Source organism: Planococcus citri, chromosome 3 (genome assembly GCF_950023065.1).
Source record: "Planococcus citri chromosome 3, ihPlaCitr1.1, whole genome shotgun sequence".
NCBI classification, from domain to species: Eukaryota; Metazoa; Arthropoda; class Insecta; order Hemiptera; family Pseudococcidae; genus Planococcus; species Planococcus citri.
In genome coordinates, this window is record NC_088679.1 from 2027339 (window position 1) to 2054180 (window position 26842).

Consider the following 26842-nt stretch of genomic DNA (forward strand, 5'->3'; position numbering starts at 1 on the left):
AAAAAAAAACATTTTTCATGCAGGCAAGATAAAAAAATAACTTGGCCAATTTTTGACAATTTGTGCCAAAAAGAGCACATTTTGACAATGTCAAAAATGAGCACATTTTGACAATGTCAAAAATGAGCACATTTTGACAATAATGCCAAAAAGAGACATTTACCGACAATTGTGACAAAAATGGGTGCTTTTTGACAATTTGCCCAAAAATGGACAATTTTCAACAATGATGCCAAAAATGGGCATGTTTTAACAATTGTACTAAAAATGGGCACTTTTTGACAATTGTGCCAAAGACACTTTTTTGAAAATTTAGACAAAAATTGTCACTTTTTGACAGATGTGCCAAAAGTGGACATTTTTTTGACAATTGTGCCAAAAATGGACAGTTTTTGACAATTGTGACAAAAATGGCCACTTTTGACAAAATTATGACAAAAATGGGCACTTTTTGACAATTGGCCCAAAAATGGACAATTTTCAACGATGATGCCAAAAATGGGCACGTTTTAACAATTGTATCAAAAATGGGCACTTTTTGACAATTGTGCCAAAAGAGACACTTTTTGACAATTTAGACAGAAATTGTCACTTTTTGACAGATGTGCCAAAAGTGGACATTTTTTGACAATTGTGCCAAAAATGGACAATTTTTGACAATTGTGACAAAAATGGAAACTTTTTGACAATTGGCCCAAAAATGGGCAATTTTCAACGACGATGCCAAAAATGGGCCCGTTTTAACAATTGTACCAAAAATGGGCACTTTTTGACAACTGTGCCAAAAAGGGACACTTTTTGACAATTTAGACAGAAATTGTCACTTTTTGACAGATGTGCCAAAAGTGGACAATTTTCAACAATTATGCCAAAAATGGGCACGTTTTGACAATAATACCAAAAATGGGCACTATTTGACAATTGTGCCTAGAAAGGGACACTTTCTAACAATATAGACAACAATAGGCACTTTTTTGGCAATTATGCAAAAAATGGGTAAATTTTTGGACAATTGTGCAAAAAATGGACAATTTTTAACAATTATGCCAAAAATGAGCACTTTTTGAGGTATTTTGCAAAAAATGTACCCTTTTTGACTAGGGCAAACATGGCAAAAAAAATGAAAAAAAAACATTAGTGAGAAAGTTTGGCAAAAAACAGAACTTTTGTTCGACAATTTTGAAACAAAAAGAGGACTTTTATTAAACAGATGAGCCGAAAATCAATTATTTTTGGATGTTTGGAGTGAGGAGAGGGTTCAGAAAATTATGGATTACAACTCTCAAGAATTAGCGTACTTTTAAAAAAGAAGTGAGGTCACAGGGTCTTAGTGCACACCCTTTCAAGGAGCTTAGTTGTTTTTCCCTCAAATATTTCATAATAATTATGCCAAACTGAAACTAATAAGGAAATATTTCAGAACGTGATGGTGTCAACTTTTTAATCATGATTACCAACGTCAAAAAAATAGAGAAAAATAGCCAAAAACGTATCATTTTTTGCTCGTTTCATAAATATTGGAAATAACAAGATCAAAAAATTAAGTCGTGTAAAAAGGTGGCTACGCTTACTAGATTTTCTTTTCAAACTTCTTAATCATAATCACGGCTCCAAAATTTGCCAACTTTGGAAAATTGAGCTTTCATAAAAAGCTATGTATAATTGAAACTTTTGAAATCTTCAACGAATATTTTAAAAATCACCTTCAATAACTGTTAAAACATCCCAAATTGATTTTTTCCCAGATTCAGCAGTCCAAAATTGTGCATTTCGGCAAAAAATTCCAATCGCTGAAAATAAAAAACCAAACCACCACACCCTATTGGGGTTAAGGAGCCAATGACAGTGATTTTTCATTCTTCCTAGTACATCGCTTTGAGAAATCTACGAAAAAAATCAAGTAAAATCGAATCATCTGAACCTAAATAAGCTGCTGCAGCTGGAATACCACAACCACAAGAGCAGGTAGTTCGCCGTTCAATTAATATTTGTTGAAGTCGAGGTCGAGGAACTACGTCTTGTCCCATCATCGTCGGTTAAAATGTCATCGTCGAGAAAAATGTCGTCGTTGTTGTCATAAAGAGGATTGCTGTCTCTTTCAGCATATTCAGACATTGCAACTGATTATATGTATCTGGGCCCAAAGGACCATGAAAATAGTGATAACTTTGTGGACTGTATACTATGCTTTATTTTATAAGAATACAGAGTAACTACCTAATGCGTCTATATACATCATTTCATAAAATTGCTTAGAACATGCCGGCTGTGTCTGGTTCTTCAGGAGCCGTGCCAGCCGCTGTACAATGTCGTGTCGAAGCCCATGCCGATACCATCAGTAAATACTCCTGACGCCGCAGCCGCGGGATTTTCCGATGCTGCACAAGCACCTGTCGCGCAAGCCGCTCAAAGAGATTCCGTTGATGACCGATCGGCACCCCGCCACCACATCAAGATTCGACGGGAGCTTCTATCGTCGAACAATCTGGTCCTTCAGGAGCCATGCCAGTCAGTGTAGAATGTGGTGTCGAGGACCAATCAGCCCCTCCTCAGTCTGAAGCCGACTCAACTGGTGCTGCTGCAGCTGGAATACCACAACCACAAGAGCAGGTAGTTCACGGAGAGCCCGTAGAGATCCGCGGGAGTATGAGAAACCTATTCCTTGCTGCTCCAACGCCGCAGTTAAACAAGCAAACGTCGAGGCGCTTCACGCGACATCCGGCTCGGAGGACCATGAAAATAGTGATAACTTTGTGGACTGTATACTATGCTTTATTTTATAAGAATACAGAGTAACTACCTAATGCGTATATATACACCATTTTATAAAATTGCTTAGAAATAGGTAAATATGTATAACATGTTTATCAGATCTTGACCGTAAGCGGACTGGTTTTGGAGACCACTCGATGGTGTTAATAGAATTGCATACTCAGTTTGCCGTAAATACGCCGGCAAACTAAGTATGCAATTCTTTCGACATCTATTTCTGTGGAAAATTTGCCGAACTAAGAAGGCTCAAATCTGGCGACTGGTTAATTTAGGAGCTTGTAACAAATTCTTTTAAAGGAGTTACAAAGACGATATTCGGAAAAATTATCGGGGAAATTTTGAAAAGAGGTTTCTATCGTATTTTTGGGAGAGATGTACAAAAACTTCCTATTAACGTTGATCAATAATTCAGAACACAAGTAATTTTGTATTCAGTTTTTGGATACAATTCTTAGGTAATCCTCAAGTCTCTCATTTATTTCGAAACAAGAAACAAAGAAGATGCTCAGAGATTGAATTTAAACATAAATACAGATACATATCTGAATTTATAGTGACCATGAATAAAACTTCATGACAATATTTCTTTTTTATCGATCAAAAAGTTCATTTATTTTTATTCGATTTTTCTACCACCAACCCCCCCCCCCCCACGGGGCCATTATCTTTCTCGCTCTCTATTTTCATAAGAAAATCCATAAATTGTAAAAAAAAAATCACTCGGTCTTTATTTCAAGAAAATCTAAGGGAACATGCTTTTTGCTACCCTCGTACATTGGCATTTTATTTAAGAAAGAATTTTACCAACTTTCGGCACACTGATCTACGAAAAGATGCAACAATAAGGAAGCGAATTAAATCTGAGAATTGTCCTTACAACTAGACATCTTGCCTAAAAATCACATAATTACAAATACAACGATGAAAAATCCTGTCGAAGAAGGTGCAGAATGCGGGCATATAACAAACAAACGTAGGCATCGTAACAAGTAGAAGAGACACGTTGAAAAACGCACGTGCAACTCATCTAGGAGCTGTAGGAACGGCGAGACGCGACGATAACGACCACGACGCTGCTTTAATATTCGAAAAATGTGTCGAAACGCAGTCGACGACGCCGCCGAAAAAGCAGGAATAAGTATTTTTTTTTTCCTCGAACGAGCTTTTCAAATCTATTTCACGCGCCAGTTAGGCGATGCGGAGGGGCCTGGAAGGCAAGACTGTGTTGCCGAGCGCACGATTTCGAGGCGAGCTTAATTATAACAGGTACCGGGCGAATTTGTAAAACAAATATTCTTCATTAATTTTCATTTCACGTTTGGCAAAAACTACGTTGCCGAGTAATTTTTACGCGCGTAGGCCGCACGAAAAGTTATCGTATCGGCAAAAATGTTGCAGCTAATTTCGGTCGTGTTGGTGGTACGGACTACGGAGCGGTGGCCGACAAAATAGCCCTTACTCGGAGTGGGCAGTTGGGCTTTAAGCACATTAAGTGCAACTTTGGTTCAACTTCGACCTATAATAGGTCGTTTCGCTTTTATGCAACTGCATCAATGGGCACGTTGAACGTACCTACAAGTACGTATGTGCTTCCAAGTACTTCCATACGGTCCAAAGTATATAAATACCTATATTATGGTGGATATTAAATTATGACCTATAATTTATGCGAATTTTCATATTTTTACGACCGCATCGTAACGCATTGCATCGCATCATACTCGCCAAAGAATTAGGTTACCTTGAGAGATGGTGCCGCAAACGCAACAAGGGAACGAAACGAACCCGATGCGGCGTTTTCATATTTTTTTTTATTTTGCTTTCTTTATTTTTTAGCCGTTTCATCGTGTTCATTAATTTTCGTTTCATTAATGATAAAAAATTCCCAACGTCTGGTTTTAATTTAATTTTACCGTTAAAAAATGATACTGGTTTGATAAATTGCCGCTAATTAAGTTGACAGAATAAGCGATGATTTGCCGAGGTTCTCTACTCTCATCTTCCTCGATCTATACACCCTGCCTCTTCATCAACCAAAACGTTTCGCGACTATAGAAATTCGCGAGATGGTTTAGCAGTCGGTATTTCTTTTTCTTTCATGATTTTCCACAAAGTTGCCTAATTAATATCGAATTAGTTCATTTGTGTTCTTTGTGTACGTTCGGCACTGACTATTTTTGCAGACAGAAATGTGGCCATTTTTATCAGTATAATCTAAATTGATTTCTTCCATTTTTTTCTAGTAGGTATACCTACATAAAAAATAAAAATAAAAAAAATACTCTTTTAATCCTATTAACAAAACAAGAGATTAAATTTTTCAGAAAAAATCCAAGTACTTTCAAAGAGATGATCTGGACACTATAGTTGCATATTTCACAACTTCTATTGTCCAAGCAGCTGAAGAAACCATTCTGAAAACTTCCACCAAAGTTCCCAAAAAATCTGTCCCATGGTGGTGTTATGAACTAAAAACTGCAATCCAAGATAGAAAAAGATCATTAAAAAAGTACCAAAAAAATCACACTCTTGACAACCTCATTGATTTCAAGAAAAAGAGAGCTATTGCTTGCCAAATCAACTTATCTAAACAAAGAGAAAGTTGTAATAATTTCATGTTGAGCATCGCCCAAAGCATATCTACAAAAGAAATGTGGAAAAAAGTTCAAATCTTTAAAGGAAGTTATATACCTACTGAAATACCCTACTTAGTAGATGGCAACACTGAAATAAACTCAATAGATGGCATTGCAAACACCTTAGCTAGATCCTTTGCAAAAGCTTCTGCAACTGCCTCTTATACCCACACAGCAATTGTCGACATCAAACATTTACATCTACTACGTTTTTTTCCAACATAATGATGGAAAAGTGATCAATTAATTATTTAGTAGAAATCTTCTGTCTGTACAAAAGCCAGGTAAATGAAAATTTTCAAAATTTTCTCATCATTTCTGATACCTCAACATGCCATCTCTACATGTAGATGTAAAATTCAATGCTCAAAATTTACATCTACAACTATGTTGACCAATTTTTCAGAATTAAAATTTCTGTTTTAGTCTTTAAAAGTTTAGTGAACATTGTGAATGTATTTGTTGATGTCGAATTCCACATCAACATTAACATCAACATGTCGACATGAAAATGGATTAGTTTAGTACTTACTCTTAGATAAAGTATTGCACCATCTTTGATATAAGGAATTTCTGTTCAATGTATTGATTATACAGACTTTTCATCTGTACTTCTTCAGAAGTGGACTTTGCATTGATGCTCTTTTCAGCACAAATAATAGCCACATCTGAGGAAATCATTTTTGGGAAAAAATTTAAATTTTTAAACTCAAATTTTATAACTTTACAAAGCAGGAGGTCAACATAAATTTTGATGTGAATGTTGATCCATCCACAACCGTCACTTTTGGATGTCACATGTCAATGTGAATTTTGACCCTGTGTCGAGCAAATTGTCGATGTAATTGTCGACACAAACGCAGATCAACATCAGTCCACAATTACATTGACAATTAGCTCAACACAGGGTTGAGATTCACATCGACATGTGGCATCCAAAAGTGACGGATGTGGATGGGTCGACATTCACATCAAAATTAGCATGGTCATTGTTGTAAGGGTAGCTCTGCTTTCCAAACAGTAAAAACACAAATAGAATCCACCACCTTAGACTTTTCATTTCAAAATCTAGAACCATACAACTCTCTTTTTTCTCTTGAAGAGCTAAAATCATTGTCTAAACTACAACATTGAAGATTCATCCCCTGGACCTGATGAAATTCACCCTCACATGTTAAAATACCTTTCAGACACTGGAAAAGAAGACTTACTTCAGTTATACAACAAAATTTGGACTTCTCATTCCTTCCCAAAATTGTGGAAAACTGCAACAATCATTCCGATATTAAAACCCGATGAAAACCCAAATCTGGCATCTAGTTATTGCCCCATCTCCTTAACTTCAGTTCCTTGCAAAATACTTGAAAAAATAGTTATTAAACGTCTTAATTGGTATACTTATTGATTCCTCAAACTCTCTTAGCATTTATCAAAGTGGTTTCAGAAAGAAAAGTTCCCTAGACCACCTCTTTAGTCTCCAAAAAGAAAATTAGTTCGGCCTTCCAGAATAAAGAAAGTGTTCTTTCAGTCTTTTTTGATCTTGAAAAGGCATTTGATGAAGCCTGGCGTTATGCCAAGGTTCAGTTCTTAGCACCGTCTTATTTATACTTTTGATTGATGACATTTCAAATGTTGTTTCTAGACCCATTTCTCTGAGAAACTTTGCTGATGATTATAAACATTTCCTTTCGTTCAAATAATATTTAACTAGCTCTTCAAGTAATCCAAGAAACCCTTGAAAAAATTGAATCATGGGCAGATTCTAATGGTCTAACCTTCTCTGAGTCAAAAACCCACTGTATACTTTTCACCAAAAAAAATAAGATTCCTCCAGATCTCATTCTCAACTTCAAAAGAACACACTTTAAAATTCAAAACCACTACTAAATTTCTTGGTTTAACTTTTGATAGAAAACTAAATTGGACTCCTCATTTTCTAAAAGTAAAATCAGATATCATGAAACGCCTAAATCTGTTGAAAATAATCAAAATCACCAAGTATAATCCATCTCGCAAACTCCTACTTCACTCGTATAAATCTCTAATTCGTAGTAAAATTGAGTATGGAAGCCCGTGTTCTGCAAATATCTCAAATAAAACTTCAAATATCCTAGAAACAATTCAAAACTCAGCCCTAAGGATCTGTTTAGGAGCCCTCTATTCATCTCCAATAGATAGCCTTTATTGTGAAGCAGCAGAATTACCCCCAGATTTTAGAAGAACTCTCATAACAAACAAATTCATCTCAAATGCATCCTCCAACCCTTCCCATCCACTCCAAAACTCAATTAACCCACCCAACCCCCAACATTTTGATCATATAGAAGGACCCATTTCTAATTTCACCACAATGTTGAATGATCTTTAAATCAATCATAAAACACTCATCCAAAAACCAATATTATATCCTCCTTGGCTCCTCGGGCCTCCTCAAGTCAATACACAACTTATTAACTACCCAAAGAATAGCCACTCTCCACTAGTAATAAAACAAAACTATCTCGAACTCTTATCAGAATACAAAAAATTCAATCTCTGCTTTACAGATGGATCAAAAATACCAACACTTCATTCGGGGTATGCCTACTCTATTAATGATAAAATTTCAAATTTTAAAATCCATAACCCATAACTGCTCTTCAATCTACACTGCCGAACTCGCAGCTATTTTCCACTGACTCTGTGATATATTCACTCATGAATCAGAAAATAAGTCTATCTTAAATCAGAGTGATTCCCTCAGCTCGCTACCTGCTATCCAAAATCTATTTTCTGACGACCCCCTAATTCAAAATATCCATAAAACTCTATTTGATTTACAAAATTCAAACTTCTCCATCCAGTTTATATGTGTAATGTAGATGTACCCCTACCCAGCCATGTTGGAATCACAAGAAATGAACTTGTGGATAAATCCGCCACTACTCTTTCTCCTCTCACATTTATCACAGCTGACGACCTCGAGTCTATCTTCACCCAAAGCACACTTGAGAAATGGCAAAACTTTTGGTCCTTCCAAACCACAAACAAGCTCTTTCAACATAAAAAATCAGTCCGTCCTTGGAAAAACCTCTCCCACTTGAACAGACTTGAAGAAATCATTATTTAACCAGATTGAGACTTGGCCACACAAAAATCACCCACAATTACCTCTATGAAAAGGCCGCCTGTCAGAACTTATATCTGTCCAACACTTACTATTTTCACTGTCCCTCTTTACATCAGCACAGACTATCCCTACAAATAGATGAAAGATCCCTATTCATACCAGACGACCCTTCCGAAATTGAAAAATTCTTAGACCACATTAAAAAACTTGACCTTAACAACTCGATTTGAATCTCACACGACGACGGGTGTAGTAATCAAGTAATTACAAACACCCAAAAATAAAAAATAACTAAAATTTTTGAAAATAATTTATATTTTCAATTTCTTAAAATTCGCAGATTCTCATCCTACTTGGCAATAATAACCTAACATCTCATTTTGAAGCATAGACTCTGCTCTTGTAAGACTCTTCTGGACTTCGACGAGGGTAATTCACAAATTTAGAACTTCCAGTAAGTACCTATAGGTAATGAAGATGAGAAGGTAGCCAATTTTCCTCCAAGAATACAAATTCGAGCGGGTACTTTTCTTTAGTTTTCACTATTTATATCGCATTCGTCATTATTAACACAATAAGTGATCATTTGAGACTTCGCAGTTCACACTACTCTGTATAGCTCAGCATACCAAAAAAAGCATTGTTCTCCGATTCAATATACTTGGCAGCGTTTTTCATCACATTTCTACATTCTTTACAGGCGAGAAGACGTTAAAATGCGAATTTTCGCGTACATAATGATTATCTATTCAAAATAAAAGACGCCCTCGAGACAATCGAGTAGCATAGAACAACGCAACGCACCGCAAAGGTTCACGTTTTTGGCACCGGATCTATCAAAACTACTTGCGTTCTCGAACAAAACCTTTCCTATACACTTTCACCTTATATAAATAGGCTCACATACCTCTTATAGTCCAAAAGTGGGTACAAATATCTGGAAATTTTCTACGTAGGTACGGGAAACAGCAGCAGCCGTAAATATGTACCGTAGAGTGGGTGCATAGGATATACTCGTCGTAGGTCGTACCTTCTCAAAGCGAAGAATTTCGCCAAGAGATCGAACAATCACAACGCGGCACAGAAGCGAACGACTAAAAGAATGCGGATAGGGGAAAACTAAATCCTATCAAGGCGCGGAGGTAAAAAAAAAAAGAATGCCCGCAACCAGCTCGCGAAATAATAACAAAATACCTTTCGTTACAACGGAATAGTCCACCTTGTAGGCAATTTATAAAGCCACACGGTCGTCTTGGACGATACGCTACAGTCATAAATCTCATTACAAAAGGTTTAAATGTCCGTTTTTTCGAACAGTCATCACGCGTGATTTGTGCCACACACTTAATCCGCTCTTCGTAACCTAAAGTCGCCTAGCAAGATCAGCTGGAACCCCCTGCTTCGTCTCCGTTCGAGACTGGGCTGCGGCTCTCTTGTCGTAGGTTTGGTGAAAAAAATTCGCAAAGGCTAAAAACAAAGCGCTAAAGATTAGCAATCGGACAGCTTTAAAGCCTCGAGTACGTTATATTAATATTTACTACGTGCGCCTATACTACCTCGAACGTATAGGTGTAGACCGGGCACCTACCTTTCTTTTAGTCTCGTGGTGGTGTTTCCCTCCCTACTCATCCTCCAGCCTATCACATTGTATTGTACATATTATGGCATAGTCCATCGGGCATTATTAGCCACCTTTTTACACGACTGTATTATCTATGCCTCTGCAACCTCATCCCACCACCAAACTGATGAGGAATGTGTCCCTGTCCCCACAGGAAGAATTTTTTGAAATTCGCAATCGTGATTAAAAAATTGACACCTTCGCGTTCTCAAATAGTTCCTTAGTTTCAGAAATTATACTTATCGATGTTTTGGTATAATTTTTATATTGTATTAGAAACATTTGAGGAAAAAAAAACTAAGCTCCGTGAAAGGGTGTGCACTAAGAACCCTGTGACCAAAAATTGAGGAAAACAGTCGAAAAATTATCAAATTTTTTCGTTAAAATTGAGCATGATCGAGCCTTTTTTTCACTTCTTTTTGTAAGGTACACTAATCGTTAAGAGCTGTAATCCATAATTTTTTGTACTTTTTCCCCACTCCAAGCATCTAAAAATAATTGATTTTCGCTTCATCTGTTTAATAAAAGTTCTCTTTTTGTTTCAAAATTGCCGAACAAATGTTCTGGTTTTTTTTGCCAAATTTACTCACTAAAGTTTTCATTTTTTTTAGTCAAATATAATAACCAAGTCAAAAAGCGCCAATTTTTTGAAAAATACTCCTAAAGTGCTCATTTTTGGCACAATTGTTAAAAATTGCCCATTTTTGGCACTATTGTTTTAAAATGTCCATTTTCGGCTCTATTGATTTGTCCATTTTGGCACTAGTGTCACAAATGGGCAATTTTTGACACATTAGTCAGGAAATGTCCATTTTTGGCACTATTGTCAAAAATTGCACATTTTCGGCACAATTCTTTAAAAACGTTCATTTTTGGCACAATTCTTTAAACATGTCCATTTTTGGCACGATTCTTCAAAAATGACCATTTTTGGCACTATTGTTTTAAAATGTCCATTTTTGGCACTATTGTTTTAAAATGTCCATTTTTGGCACTATTGTTTTAAAATGTCCATTTTTGGCACGATTCTTCAAAAATGACCATTTTTGGCACTATTGTTTTAAAATGTCCATTTTTGGCACTATTGTTTTAAAATGTCCATTTTTGGCACTATTGTTTAAAAATGTTTAATTTTTGGCACTATTTTTATTTTAAAAAATTGTCCATTTTTTGCACTATTGTCAAAAACTGTTCATTTTTGGTACAATTTTTAAAAAATGACCATTTTTGGTAGGTGCAATAAATTGTCAAAAAGGGCCCATTTTTGTCAAAATTGTCAAAAGGTATCCATTTTTGGCAAAATTATAAAAGAGGACAAATATCTGCCAAAATTGTCAAAAAATGAGAATTTTTTGACGACATTGTAAGAGGGTGTGATTGTTTTGCGAGTTGACAAAAAGTTGTTAATTTTAGAGCTGCGATCAAAAAAGTTGGAAAAAATCCAGTAAGTAAGCATTAATTTTATATTTACAACCATAAACTTTACATGATTGGATTCGCAAAACCAAGGTGTAGAGGGAGGGGGAGCTCTGAAGCTCAATTTTGTGATTCGGTGAATTAGGCAGGGTACCCTATTAAACACTCTTAAAAATGATTTGTTTCCCAACATGAGAACCTATTATTCCGAATCATGCATTTAGTTAATAGAATCGCTAAATCTTGCTCGACGATTTTTTGTCCATTCAACTCAGATGACAGATTACAAACAACGAGCGAAAAATGTATTCAGGGAAGGGTGCGTCTGGGCGTAGGAGTCGCGAAACCCGCGAGTGAAAATGAATAAAGAACAGAAATAATGAGAATAACACATCCTGATGGGGCGAAAAATCCTTCAGCTTTCACTGTGTAATATCCGGTTGGTACATATGTGTCTGTTTAGTGTTTACCGAACGTTGTTGGTGCAATATTTAACGCTGTAGCGGAGGAAAAGCCTCGACTATAGGAGTTAGGCAGGGGCTAACAGGGACAATTTTATTTGTCCCTGTGTACGGATGCCGGATAATATCAGCGTCGACTGTGCAGTAATAATACGAGTATCCACGTATATAGTACGATTACCTAACGTGGGTAGGTAGAGGTACCAATACGTATAGATGAGCCTAAATCCAATTTGGCCATTTTCTGTCTATAGTTTGTCTGTGTACCTTTGGTATACGTAGGTATATCGTTATCGCGGACACGTACCTCTACGTATGCTACGTACCTATAGCGTGTATCGCGAGTTGCTATAGGGTGCAAGGGCAGTGAAGGGATGCTCGCGATAGAGGGCTACAGTACATTCATTTATCGAGAAATAGAGAGTATATACCTATAGTACGACGTGTAGTATGGTAGGTGTATAGTTTAGGTAGTTTTTAGGTAGCTCTATACTGTACGACTAGCTAACGTATACATTTGGGTACGGTTGCATTACGCGAAATTATCCAATTTTCGTAATTTATAATGGGTTAGTTTTGGATCATTAATTCGCGCTTTATGTTGTTGGCGAATCGAGAAAGACGAAGAGGAAAAAGTGATCGCGCGTATATGCAAAAAGCCATACACGTACAGTACACACAGAAAGGCAACCAGCTAAACTAGGCGATTGAGAATTATTATATGTACTATAGTATAATACGTAATCGATTCCTAGGTGTGTATTTGAGGTTTTCTAGTATACGATACCTGCCTACGAGTATGTGTAAGCTATATCAGGATACATTTTATGTATTGGTCTGCTACATTGTAGGTAGCCGATGCCGATGTATATAGATACGGACGTTGGTGTGAATTACGTTTTTAGCCGCGCCAGCGAATTAAAATAAGCGTCCGGATAGATTTACCGGCATTAATTCGAATGATGGTTTACGAGCGTGTGTTAAAAATTCAAAATATGCTCTCCACTTACCACTATATATGTATGTAGCTACAGGGGAAGCAGGATGCGAGGTGCTTGTATGTAGTTGTATTGTAAAATGGAGCATTTACGCCCACGAGGAAAGTATTTTAATTGACAGAAAAATCTTTGAACGAGACAAAGCTAAATTGAAAAGGCCCATTAAAATATGTACATCACCAGCTAAAATTTCAGTCGTTGAAGTGCATTCTTTGATTTTTGGCGAATTTTTTGAAATTCATGAACCAAAAGCTGGGTAATAAAAAAAATCAAAATTTCACCTAGTTGACCAAGGAAGCTAAAATTTGGTATGTAAACTATTTTCAAAGCCAAACATCAACTGGAAAAAAGTTCGAACCGTTTTGATCAGTTCTGAAACCTTCAGAAGATTTTTGAAGGCTCAACTTTCCACAAAACTGTCCGAATGAATGAAAAGTTAAAATTCAATTCACCTCTCAAGTATTTTAACACGATTGGGAGAGGTTCTGGGGGTGAGGTAAATTTGAAAAACTAAGGCTATATTCGTGTTAAGCGATATCGAAAACATATGTGTTATGTCACACAAATGAAACCATTTTTTTTCTACTTTTATCTCCTTTGGGGAGGTTCTGGGAGCCGTGGATGGGGTCCAATCAGAAATGTGACGTCATATTCGTGTTCATGCGTCACCAAAATCCACGTCAATTCGACCAAGAAGTGGTAGGGGGTTCGGCAATTTTTTTGAAACTTTTGCTGTGGGAAGACCTTTTAAAGGGAGACCAATGGCGCAAATCGCAGCTCTGTAGCCCTTTCTTAAATGCTGCTAGGGGTGTCAAAATTTTCTATGAACTTGAAATATCATCCATATTTAGCAGTGGATTACTCGATAACCGCGATAGGTACCTACTAAAATGGGACTTTTTCCAATAGTTGGAGGTTTTGAATAGCTGTTTAGTTATAATCATAAAAATCAGTGTTGCCACTTTTTTCCGTACGAAAAATTAGCTCGAAAAGTTTCAAAACGTAGTTTTCATATCGTTTGGACTCTCAAAAATGCTGAAAAAATATATTATGGACAACTTTTCATGCTGAACAAAATATTTAAAAAGTAGGATGACATTATGTATGTCGTATAGTCAATTTTTTAAAAAAATTGAAAGTTTGCAAAAAAAAGAATCCAAAATTTTGATTTAAAACAAGAAAAACAGTTTTGACAGGTGAAATTGACCCATTTGACCCCTATTTTTACGTATCCGTTGAAAAAGTTGAAAAAACTCCTTCAATCGATGAAATAAACTCAACACAAAAAAAATCAAAATTCAAAAAATTCAATTTTCAATTCCAAACATCAAAAAAAGTTTAAATTTATTCTGTTGTCTTATTTTGACCTTTTTCTGACGTTATTTCACGAAAAAGTTGATAAAAATCAGTCTCATAACAGAAAAATTGAAATTCATTTATTTTTTGAATTTTGATTTTTTTTTGGCCTTTTGGACCAGCTCGAGGTAAGTACAATCTACACTACAACTGCCAGTCCCAGGAGTAGAGAAGACAAACCTTAAGAGAGGTTTGGAGCGTTCACGTCGCAGAGGCTGGTAACTCATCTTCAGCAGGCTGGAAGCTGAGGATGAGGCTAAGACCAAACCTAACACCTTGGTGTGTGCCTAGCGTCAAAGCTGAATGGGCTACAACATCAAGCCGTCTCAGGAAGTAGGGGAGAGGAGAAAACAATCGGAAAATATCCCTGAAGCAGCAACAGGAAGAGCAGGGAAGCTTGCGAACCCCGATACTCAAGAGTCATAAATACTGCTGGTGCTAGACACGAACCCTGTACAAAAGTGAGAATTCGGCGCTACAACCAAACTTTGGGAAAGTCGGCCTAATGGTGCAGAGTGCAGCCACCTCATTAAGCTATACTTCCTTGGGCTAGAAACCCATAGAAGCGGGGAAAAAAACAATTTCTCGAGAAAACAAAAATAAGAAGAAACCGACTGGAAAATCAGGGAACCCTGTTGGGCAGCAGGCAAAAAAGCCCATGCTATGGAAGAAACAAAACAGGCTGAAGATCGCTACCTGGACTGTGGGAGGAATAAATGGAAAAGAAGAAGAGCTGGAATAAATCTCGATGCAGAGAAACATCGACATAGCTGTTATCATGGAAACCAAGAAGAAAGGCAGCAGCACCGATGAGCGAGGAGAATTCACCCGAGTATATGATGGAGTAGGAAAAGCTGAACGTGCCAGAGCAGGGATTATGATTTATACCCGGAACAGACTCAAAGACAACATCCAGGCATATAGAATATGGAGTGAAAGACAAATCAAGATAAATATGAAATTTGGGAACCAAGATATTTCAGTGATTGGCGTATATGTTCCAGAGGAAGGCAAAGAGGAGGAAAGTGATGAGTTCTACAAACAGCTCCAAAAGACCATTGACAAGATGAACCCAAAACGCAGCATTTTTGTAATAGGAGACCTCAATGCAAGAACAGGGTCAAGTGAAAACGATGATCAGGTGGTCTTTGCTGACAATGAAGATGACTTGCAGAGAGCAATGTGTAACCTTCAGAAAGTAGCTGATAAGTACGGAATGAGAATCTCGTCGTCAAAAACAAAGGTGCATGATGGCCTTCGAGGAGAAAGAGCCAATACATAGTAAAATCGTTGTATGTAAATGGACTGCCAGTGGAACAAGTTAAAAGCTTTAAATATCTTGGATGTGAGCTGTCATAAGAAGGAGAAGTTGACGCACAACTTAAGATCAGTAAATTCCTGAGAGTAAGCGGAGCGATAAACCGAGCCATACCTCCAAGAAAAGTCAGAGCCAAAACTCAAATAAGAATCTACAATATGCTAGCAAGACCAATGCTGCTGCATGGAAGTGAAACATGGACAATGAGAAAGGACATAAAAAGCAGAGTAACCGCAGCGGAAATGAGATTCATGCGAGCCACAGCAGGATATACTAGACAAGATAGGAAAAGGAACGAAGACATCCTGAAGGAACTAGGAGCAGAGCCAATCATTAGACAAGTGAAAGATTACAGAAAGAAATTGCGAAAACAAACTGACAGAATGCCTGATGAGGCAGGAGGAGTAGAGGAAGACCGAAGAAAAGACTTGATGATACATCGGCGAGCAATTTTTCTACGTTTTCCCAGACAGGCTGAACAGCTCACTGGGTCAAAGTTTAATGATGATGATGATGATTTTTTTTATAATGAGTTCAATTCATCAAAGTGAAAGAGTTTTTTCAATTTTTTTCAACGGATACGTAAAAATAGAGGTCAAATGAGTCAACTTCACCAGTCAAAACATTTTTTCATGTTTCAAATCAAAAAATCGCATTTTTTGCAAACTTTCAATTTTTTTGAATCGACTTATCCAAATTTTTTATTTTGTTCAGCATGAAAAGTTGTCCATAATAATTGGGTATATTTTTTTTCAGAATTTACGGAACGATAGGTATGAAATTCATTGATGATGCTCAACTTTGGAATATAATTTCTGGAGACTACTACAACTTGGATAAAATCAGTTTACAGGGTGTTCGAGGTAATTGAAAGTGGTTTCAAAAGTATTTTTCAATCATCAAAAGCTTTCCAAATTTGGGGTGCTGTGATTTAAAAATTTGAAAAAAAATCCAGGAAACACATATCTAATTATTTTCATGATATTTTTACAATGATGAACTGCTCATGATTGGTTTTGCAAATCCGAGGAGGAGGAGGCGGAGGAGGAGGGGGGGGGGGGGTAAAATTTTGGTCAACACGCAAAAAATGTCGAATATCGTGTGACATATCATTTCACAGGTTTTTGAAAGCTTTGAATGTGAATATCAACTCATTTTATCAATTATTACACTCTTCCAACGACCGCGCCTCCTTCCCAGCAGTTCCCTTGAATTTCCTGAAAATTGAAAAAATTGAGTGTGACATGGCTTGTTAGGTTTTTAGGAGTGCTGATTATGAATATCAATTTTTTTGTGGATTTGGTCACTCCCATTCTGGCTCTTAAATCTAACGCGAGGAACTTACCCCCCTCACCCTCCCCACCCCATGACCAAAATCAGAGAGCCTTGAACTCAAGGCTTATGTGACATGGAATGATCCGACACTATCTAGACCATTACACTTTTTGAAAATAAAAAAGAAACAGTCGATCGTTTACAAATAGAACGACTTTTCTGTCGTTTGAAATTTAAATTTCAATATCTCTGAAGCAAGCAATGTTGAATCAACACACACCAGCAGCGTATGACCATATAAACCAAACAACAAACAACATTCGTCACGTATCCCTCAAGCCCACTTGACGCATTTACTTCACGTGTCATTCCACAGTGATATAATCCTTTACAAACTCGCACTCTGTTCGCATCATGTTCGCTCTTCCATCTTGGTAATTTTCCAGCCGCCCACAATGGGTACCGATATAAAGACGACTTGGAAAAACACATCTTGTATACGCGTAGTCGTACACCATAGGTCTATTAGAAAGGTCGAGCCGACGCGTCCGAAAGATATACTCGCAGCACACCGCTCATCTGACACGAACGAGGCTGCCATGCCATGCCGTTGGGAAACGGAATTTCAACGGCATGGCAAGGCAACAGCGAAGGCGAGATGAGATCCATCAAGCGGAGGGGTAAATCTTAAAAAGCCAACATTATTCTTCGTCGCCCCCGTTTTCTATACCGGAACAATCCGTTTTTACAGCCAGCCATTAGCGCTTTCTGCGCTGTAAATCGCCAACGGAATTACCGCGTAAAGTGTGCCACATTTAGAAACAAATTACGCCGTATTTATTTAACCAGTCAAAGCCGCCTCGCCATCGCCATCGCCGTCCAGACCCGTGGTGTGGCCTCAGCAGCTTCCAAATGATATCATTTATGATTTACTTCGCTTCTTCCCAGGCTGCTTGCGTTCTTCTCGTCCTCATTCCTCTTAGCCCCCCTTTTCCTTTTTCATTAATTACATTCCAGCCTACTGAGAAACGCTAACGTAATTTTCTTTTTCTTTCCTACGAGAATAAAATACACACTCAGGTATACGCGGAATCGCCTTGGCAATGCTTACGACGAGGTGTCTTCTCAGGTGTTTCTCGACTACGAAAGCTCTCAAATTTCAATTCCTATAAAACATGAATTTTCAAAGTTTGTTACTCATTTGTGGGGGTAAAGAGGAACCCCCTGACTCCAATCACACCTTTACACATCGTAGTAGCTTCTCAATTCTATTTCATTTTCTTTTTCTCTTCAACTACCTGTGATTATCTTATCACTGTTCGACGACGTAATGCGAAACTACACAATACTGACAACGATACGCTCTCGTGTTCCAGCTGCCATCTCTCGCCAGTATTAATTTCAGCCGTCACGATGTCGACATGATTTTGATGAAAATAATCGCCAAAGGAATTCGAATAAAAAAAATAATGAAAAATAAATAAATAAATAACTAACATAAGAAAAAAGAAAGAAAGAAAAAACTAAGAAACTGTATACACTCGCACTGGCATGGCATATTGTTTCTCGAGTCTTTCATTCTTGTTCGAGCCGATTAAATTTCAATATCGTTTATACCATCAACCAACACCAATGAAATTCGAAACCCGCTTTCGCTCATACCGTATACTGTATACATGAATTTTTACCAGTAATATGGCAACGTCTTCTATTTCTCCGCTCGCACACTCTACACGCTCGCGCTTCTTCTATATGAATCTTTAATATCAAAAATACCGCGAGCTAACCTCACATCGTCTTTCAATGCTACGCATATTCTTTCTTATTATGAGGTTGTTGCATAACTCGTGTACGAAAAAGTAGACGGAAAAAATAAAAACATGGGAAAGGAAACGCCGCCACCACCGTCGCAGATTAAATTTTTGCTACTTAACGAGACTTTTTTTTTGACGCGACGATCATATCAGTTTGAGAAATAAAGGGAACAGGAGTAAAGGGGCGGGAGAGGGTTTCCACATTCTCAAAATTTCGACGCATTTTGTAAACAAAAATAATATTTTTTGAAAACATATACGCACGAACAACAATGATTCTACCACATTGTCAAAGTGGGGAAGCTACAGAAAATTTTTGAGCAAAATCATAACACCTCATCCCGAAACTGTGCTGGTATGACGTGGCCTCCTACTTCGGTTAATCGTTTGGAATGTTAACATTTTGAAATTTTCCAAATCGAAAAAACAAAACAAATTTTGAAAAATGTTAATGGACAGAAAAAATTTGGAAGTGATTTTTCATGCTGGCTTTCCACTTTTTGTTTTTGAAAAAAAAAAAAAATTGAATGAGGATAAGGAGATAATATATAAGATACAGGTTCTGCGCCAGGAGCAAAGAGCACTTCCATCTACAGTTTTCAGAACACATGACTGGAAAGGAGTTTCTGAAAAAATCTCCATAGATGTACCTCTTGATTCTTTATCGAAACATTCAATTCTCGAGATGAGATCTTTTAATGGAAGGGTAGCATCCCCTCCCCCAAATTTGGGAAAAACTTTCAAAAAAAATCTAGGGCATGTGATACATCGAATTGTGTGTTTTTGGTGATGCTAAACACGAATATGACCAGATTTTTGATGGACCCAGGCATGAAATCCACTATTTAATTTTTTTTTGTGACTTCAGTGACTAGCAAAAAAGTGACCAAAAATTTGAGTAAAAGTGTCCAAAGTTTTGAGAAATGGGGACAAAGTACATATTATATTAGTCGGGGAGCCCGCATAAGGATCTATTGCAACCACCCCCCTCTCGATCCTCGTCCGGAACAACTTAAGGTAGATCGAAAGATCAGGCAAAAATTTCATCTGTCAAAATTCCAAGTGCTACCTAAAGTGCCTTTTTCGATTTTTGGTGTAATTTTGAAAATTAAATTTAGGCCAAAAATGAGGGAAAAAATCAAAATTTTACCAAATTGACCAAGAAAGCTGAAATTTGGGATATATCCTATTTTCGAAACGCCAAATCGATTGGAAACTGTTCCAACCCGTATTGAGCAGATCTGGAGCCTCCAGCTGATTTTTAAACTCTTAAATGGAGTTGGAAAACCGAAATTCATTCTGCAAACTAATTTCAATATAAGCTACAAAGTCGACTGCAGGTGGATTTCAAGTCGTTTTGAGTCTACAGCGACTCTTTGAAAATTACTGGAGCCTCCAGTAGTTATCAAATGGATATAGAAAGCCGAAATTCATTCCGCAAATTAATTTCAATATGTCACGAAGTCGACTGAAGGTGGATTTCAAGTCGTATTGGAGCCTGCAGCGACTTTTTAAAAGGTTGAATGGCGTTTTTTGGAAAATTGAAATTTCCAAAAAGTGGCTGAAAGCTTCAAAACCATTTGAAACCACTATGCAGTCGACTTCATATCGTATTGAAATTAGTTTACGAAGTAAATTTCAACTTGCTAACTCCATTTGATAAAATGTTGTGGGAATTTCAAATTTCAAAACTCTGGTGACTCCAGTAATTTTCAAAAAGTAGCTGGAGGCTCCAAAACGATTTGAAATCCACCTACAGTCGACTTCGTAGCGTATTGAAATTAGTTCGCGGAATGAATTTCGGCTTTCCATCTCCATATATTTGATGAAATTTTGGGAAATTTCGAGTTTCAAAAATCTGCTGGAGGCTCCAGAACTGCTCAAAACGGGCTGAAACAGTTTCCAATCAATTTGGCGTGTCGAAAATAGGGTATATCCTAAATTTCAGCTTTCTTAGTCGATTTGGTAAAATTTTGATTTTTTTCGTCATTTTTGGCCTAAATTTGATTTTCAAAAATTCACCAAAAATCGAAAAAGGCACTTTGGCACTTGAATTTCTGACAGGTGATAAATTTTTACTTGATCATTCGATCTACCTTTGTACGGTTTAGAAAATATCGGTTCTATCCAATCACGTTGTCTTACATTTTTAATGTTGAACAGTTGATTTTTAATTTTGTGTTTTAAAATGATGATTCCGAAGGATTTTCATGACAAATATTGATCATTTCCTAAAATTTTGCACTTTTTCTTTTTTACACGACAAATCGTTTAAAAAAGCGACCAAAGTCACTTTTTTTGGCCATTTCCGCCGAAATAGTGACAAAAATGACTTGCAAGTGAAATTAGTGATCAAGTCATTTTTCAAGTGACCGAATTTCATGCCTTCCAATTTCAAAGAAAAATTGATATTCATAATCAGCACTCCTAAAAACCTAACAAACCATATGTCACTCAATTTTTTTCAATTTTCAAGAAATTGTAGGGAACTCTCGGGGGAGGGGGAGGGGATCTTGGAAGAGAGTAATCGAAAAAACGAGTTTAAATTCACATTCAGAGCCCACAAAAACCTGTGAAACCATATGTCACACGACAACATGTTTTGCGTGCTGACTAGAATCCCCCCCCCCACTTTCCACGGGTTTGCAAAACCAATCACGAGCAATTCATCATTGTGAAAATTTCATAAAAATACGCGTTTCCTGAATTTTTTTTTTAATTTTCAAGTCACAGCACTCGAAATTTGAAAAGCTTTTGAAAATTGACAAATACTTTTGAAACCTCGAATACCCAGCGAACTGATTTTCTCCATGTTGCGGCAGTTCCCACAACAAATTATATTCCAATGTTGAGCATCATCAAAAGAAATTGCAACCACTGGAAAATGAAATTTCTGCCATACCTGCCCTGTTGGAAAGAGGTAGAGGGCCAACGACGGTAGCGATTTTCCTTATCTTCTGATGTGAGAAACCTAAAAAAATCATCTATGACCTAAAACCCCGAGCCGGATTGAATTTGGATCATTCCACGTCAAATTGCCAAGCTTTTTGCTCTTGGAGTTGCAATTTTAACCTGCCATAGGATATAATCTCCTTCCAACTGTTATTCTGACAATTGAAATAGGTACTGCAAACGACTCGAGCACACCTGTGGACAATAAGGAGCTGCTCTCAGCGCTCATATACTTTAGGGAAGACAGTGTTTTCACAAAAGAAAAAAAAACAACCGTAGTCTTCAGTACTATACCTACGCATCATCGGGAGTCGACGGCTTAGCTAACTAGATAATTGATGTTTACGAGCAATGAAGAAACTGCCGCGTTGAAATGGAACTGCGAAGACAGCGAGGAGGGTTCAGGGCATAGCAGCGTGGCGATGGCGTAACGTTAACATTGGAAATTGTATTTAATGTAGCCCGTGAGAATGTAAAGAAGTCGTACGTTGCAATTAATTCAATCTTATTATAGGGTATAAGCGGAAACGACTCGCGCAAACTTTGAAATTTTTTCTAATTACTTGACGTGGCAAATCTCTCCCGTCGAAAGAAACCGATAAAATAGGGGAGGATTTTTCTTTTTTTGGAAATAAATGTCTCAAGATCGGATGAAGAGTGAAATCTGAGGAAAACGTAAGCGTAACCTATCATTTTGATATGGGAAGGATTGCCCTACACACTCTGCTAGTGATTTGTATCAGTCTTTCTTAGACGATGTCTCGAAATACGTACACTAGCGATGTGTACCTTAGTACACTTATTCTACTCCCGTATACTGGAAGTTATGGTAATGTGTTAACTGCTACCTGAGCTAGGTGATCGTACACACACATGCACGATCATTGCGTGTATTTTGTATAAAACAATGTGAAACATAGGGGAATATTATATCGAATATTATAGCTCGCGCTTCTCACCTAAAGAGGGTGGTCCCTCTGTACACCCTGTCTACAACCCTTAGTATAAATACGAATGCACGAGTGCATAAAATCGCTAATGTTCTTACGATTTCGCGATAGTTGGTTCTTAGTCACTACCCAGGTGGTGCAGCGAGCTTGCTCGTTGCACCTAAACGCATGATCGCATGAGCTCTTGCTCATGTCATCTTACCTTTCTGTTTGTACCACTCTCAGCGTGGAAATGCAGCCATGACAAGAGCTAATTAAATTATCTCTTATTGGCGTCATCTTAGGATTATTCTCTTGATTCCGGCCACTTCGAGGGTAATCCGCTAAATTACTCGTGATTTTCTAAATAACTCGTGAATTTCTTTATAAACAAAACTAGATAAATAATCTTCATCTGAATTTCTCTGCTAAACGAAACTAAAAATCATTTTGATCAAATAACTCTTAATCCCGATTCTGTTGTAGTCTCTAGTATTAGTGAGGAAAAGGAGAGACAGAAATATTGCATTGTTATGTAAGTAATTTACAATTTATTCCCTGGACTGCGTTCACCCATCCAGATTAATGTCGCTTTTAACAAAATTATTTTTAATAAGTGTAAAATTGTAACTGTATCGCATTTTTACGAAGTGTAAATAGTTTTTCATCCCTAAGAAACTCGCGTCGCGTGTTTAATAACTCGTTGAAATTTCCATCTAATGTATGTACTAGCGAGCATATACTTGAAGGGTGGTTTTCCAAAACGCATTAAGTCCGTTTTTTTCGAAATTGATTTTTTCGCGCCATTTGGTTAGTGACGTCAGGACATATCATCTGAGACGCATACCTACCTAAAATACCTATTTTATCCATGTTCTTTCCAGCTTTTTGTGAAATTGTTGAAATGCGCTTGATTTTCCAAAACGCATTAAGTCCATGTTTTTTAACGCTTGTAGAATCGCTTGTTCCCATACGAACTGATTTTTAAAATTTTATAGTATGTTGTATATGTGCATCCTTAGGAAGTATCGCCACAGAAATTTTCAACCCCCTCCCCCCCATATTTACCCCTCAAAAATGACGTTTTCAGTTTTTTAACTTATTTTATGGTATTTAACAATGACGATTGCGAGGTACATTTTAGAAACACCTTTTTTGGACGTATTTTTGACCCAATACCTTTTTCGAAATTTTTGCGGTGGTGAGCCATGTTAGAAAATTGGGAAATGTGTGTGTGTGTGTGTGTGTGTGGGGGGGGGGGGGGTGAAATGGGAATTTTGGGGGAAATGACTATCAACGAGTACGGTGTCGTTTTCTTATGATTCGATATCGCTGAGCACGAATATGACGTTAGATTTTGTTTTACACCCCCACAGCCCCTCCGGAGCCCTCAGCCCCCACCTCAATTTTCACTATTTTGGGAATGAAGTTACTTTGATGACGTTGGTATCGTTGTCTTATAATTCGATACCACTGAGCATGAATATGGCGTCAAATTTTCTCCTACACTGAAACTGCCCCTCCGGAGCCCTCAGCCCCCTCCTGAATTTCTATTCATTTTTGAAATAAAGTTATGTACTTTGATGAATTTGGTGTCGTTTTCGTTGTTTTCTTATGATTCGATACTCACTCAGCCCTCTCCTAAATTTCCACCATTTTCAAAATTAAGCTGCTTTTACAACATGGAATCTTTTTCATACGAATTTCGCGCTCAGCAGTATCGAATCACAAGAAAACGACATCAATATCAACGTAATTCGAAAATATAAGGCAAAAACTTTCAAAAAATCACAATTCCTCAGAAGTGAAATACAAACATAATTTTTGATAAGAGGTTTTGAATTGAATGGTAATATGCAAGCTGGAAAGGAGAAAAGGCAGAAAAATGTACTTTTAGCGTGGTGTTTTTTTTAATTCTTCAATTTGTGCACTCGCGATTGAAAATAAACAGTAAGTAGTAGGAACCATTTTGTTGGAAATTGATTTTCCTACAAGATGGTACTTTCATTTTATAATTATCTTATAGTTACCTCATAATTTTCCTGAATGAATGCTCATTTTTCAACATAAAACGTCTAGTGGTTTTCCAAAACGCATTAAGTCCATGTTTTTCAACACTTGTTGAATCTCTTGTGCAACATTCAACTCAACACCGCGTGTTGGATCATATCAAGCTATACCTAAACTTCAATGTTAGGTTGGTTGCATACTCAAAATAAGCCCTCTAATGAAATGGGAGTATGTTTTATGCTTTTTCTCGGAACTTACTTTTGGGACTTAATGCGTTTTGGAAAACCACCCTTCACTTGTATGTAAAACATAGATTATTACACTGTACATAAATATCTCTAGACTTGAACTATTTTCTAATAAAAACATCATCGAAAGGTGTAGAGCTGTGTTTTTATTTAAAATGGTATCAAGAAATAACATTGTAGCAGGTTTGAATGATTGAACTCTCCCACATTGAGCTAGTCTGGGAAACAAGGCAAATATTCCCCACTAAAGGAATATTTCTTCGCCGCGTCCACATAGAGTTTATTAATACCAACTTTGATCAACCAATCATTCTCATCTAGTTTATAACAATTTTATTCATAAAAATTGCTAAAAAGTTTCATTTCTTGCCAAAAATTAGGCTATTAAAAATTGTCCATTTTTTGCAAAAAATCCCAAAAAGCCTCATTTTTTCCAAAAATTTCTCAAGTCTCGCTTTATTGCAAAAAAAAATTGTCAAAATTATATGATTTCTTGTCAGAAATTGAAAACAAAATTTAATTTTATGTTAAAAATTGTCTAAAAAATCCTGCTCAACAACTCATCATCTCTCTCCATTTCCAATTTCATGTACATACCATTACGGTACATTCAAAAAGCTTCAAAAATCGTCCCATGTTGTCCGCAGATTACGAGCACCTACGTAAATAGCTCGTTTCTCGCACAGTCGTACAATACGCTCTTTTGTACAAACGAATCTAACTCGACAACTAAAATCCTTCATCGTACAGCCGGAAACTTATAATTTTTCACCCCAGTTTATCTCAATCTACTCGAAAGATACGCTCGAATTCGAAATATGTACCGTGCAGTAGCTCATCACGTCGAGCCGCAGCCTACGCCGTGGTACGTCTCTCGTCTCTCGTATCCCTCACATATTATGTAAAACAGTTCACCGCAATAATCATACCGTAATATATAAGACCGCCGCGCCGCACCGAGCGGAGCCGAGCCGGCAAAAGGATGATATCTGCGAAATTTAGCGGATAGTTATAAAAGGATATACACACTACATCGTAGAATACGATACGCACACACGTACGCGATTAAGTATCCTTCTCTCTTTTACTCTTTCGTCCATCCGCGGTGAATAAGATGGCTGGCCAGGGTATACGAGAAACTATAGCAGAGAGAATGCGGTCATCACAATCGCGATGCCAACAACAATTTAAACTCTTCAAAACCGTATTCACTCGCACGAATCTACGTATACATACACGTACGGTATACCCAAAAAGGTAGGTAGAAGGAGTAAAATTTACATAGCCGACATTTCAATTTAGTACCAACCCTTTCTTTTGGCCATGTGTGGTCGTTTCGTTTAAAATAACCGTATTCGCTACATGCTTCAGTTAGTGTAAATGTGAAAAAAAATACTTATCGTTCTTTCTTCGTTTCGTTATAAATACGTTTCTCTCTCAAAAGTTGCGAGATGGAGCTAATGTGTCAGGCAGTGAGATACTCCGGTCATTTTGCATCGATTCAGATACTCCCGAAAAAATTAGATTTTCAATCCGACCTCTGTTCGTAGAAATTTTGTTCAGACCCCCCCCCCCCCTGTCGAGCATTCGAGAGGTCTGAATAAGGATCTATTGTACCCCCTGTCGATCCTTTGGGAACACTTTTTTCTTAAGGAGGGAGTCCGAAGGAACATGTCTAGACTTTGTCCTAAAAAAAAACATGGCCCTACTGATAAAATGCCGGCTATTTTGATTGACAGGTCAGCCGAAATCGCAGATTTTGCGTTCCAACACAGGATTTGCATGAAATTTTTTAATCCTCACAGCAGGCATGAAACTCACAATTTTTTTTTTTTAGTGACTTTAATGACTGAAAAATAGCAAAAAAGTGACCAAAAATTTGAAAAAAGTGACCAAATTTTTGAGAAATGTGAACAAAGGATATACT

At 37.2% G+C, this 26842-nt stretch overlaps 1 protein-coding gene across 11 annotated transcripts in view; it reads right to left on the minus strand.

The window, feature by feature from the left end:
* Lar (tyrosine-protein phosphatase Lar) overlaps positions 1-26842 on the minus strand; it is a 389327-nt gene that overhangs the window by 97212 nt on the left and 265273 nt on the right. The gene's annotated exons all lie outside the window — the stretch shown is intronic.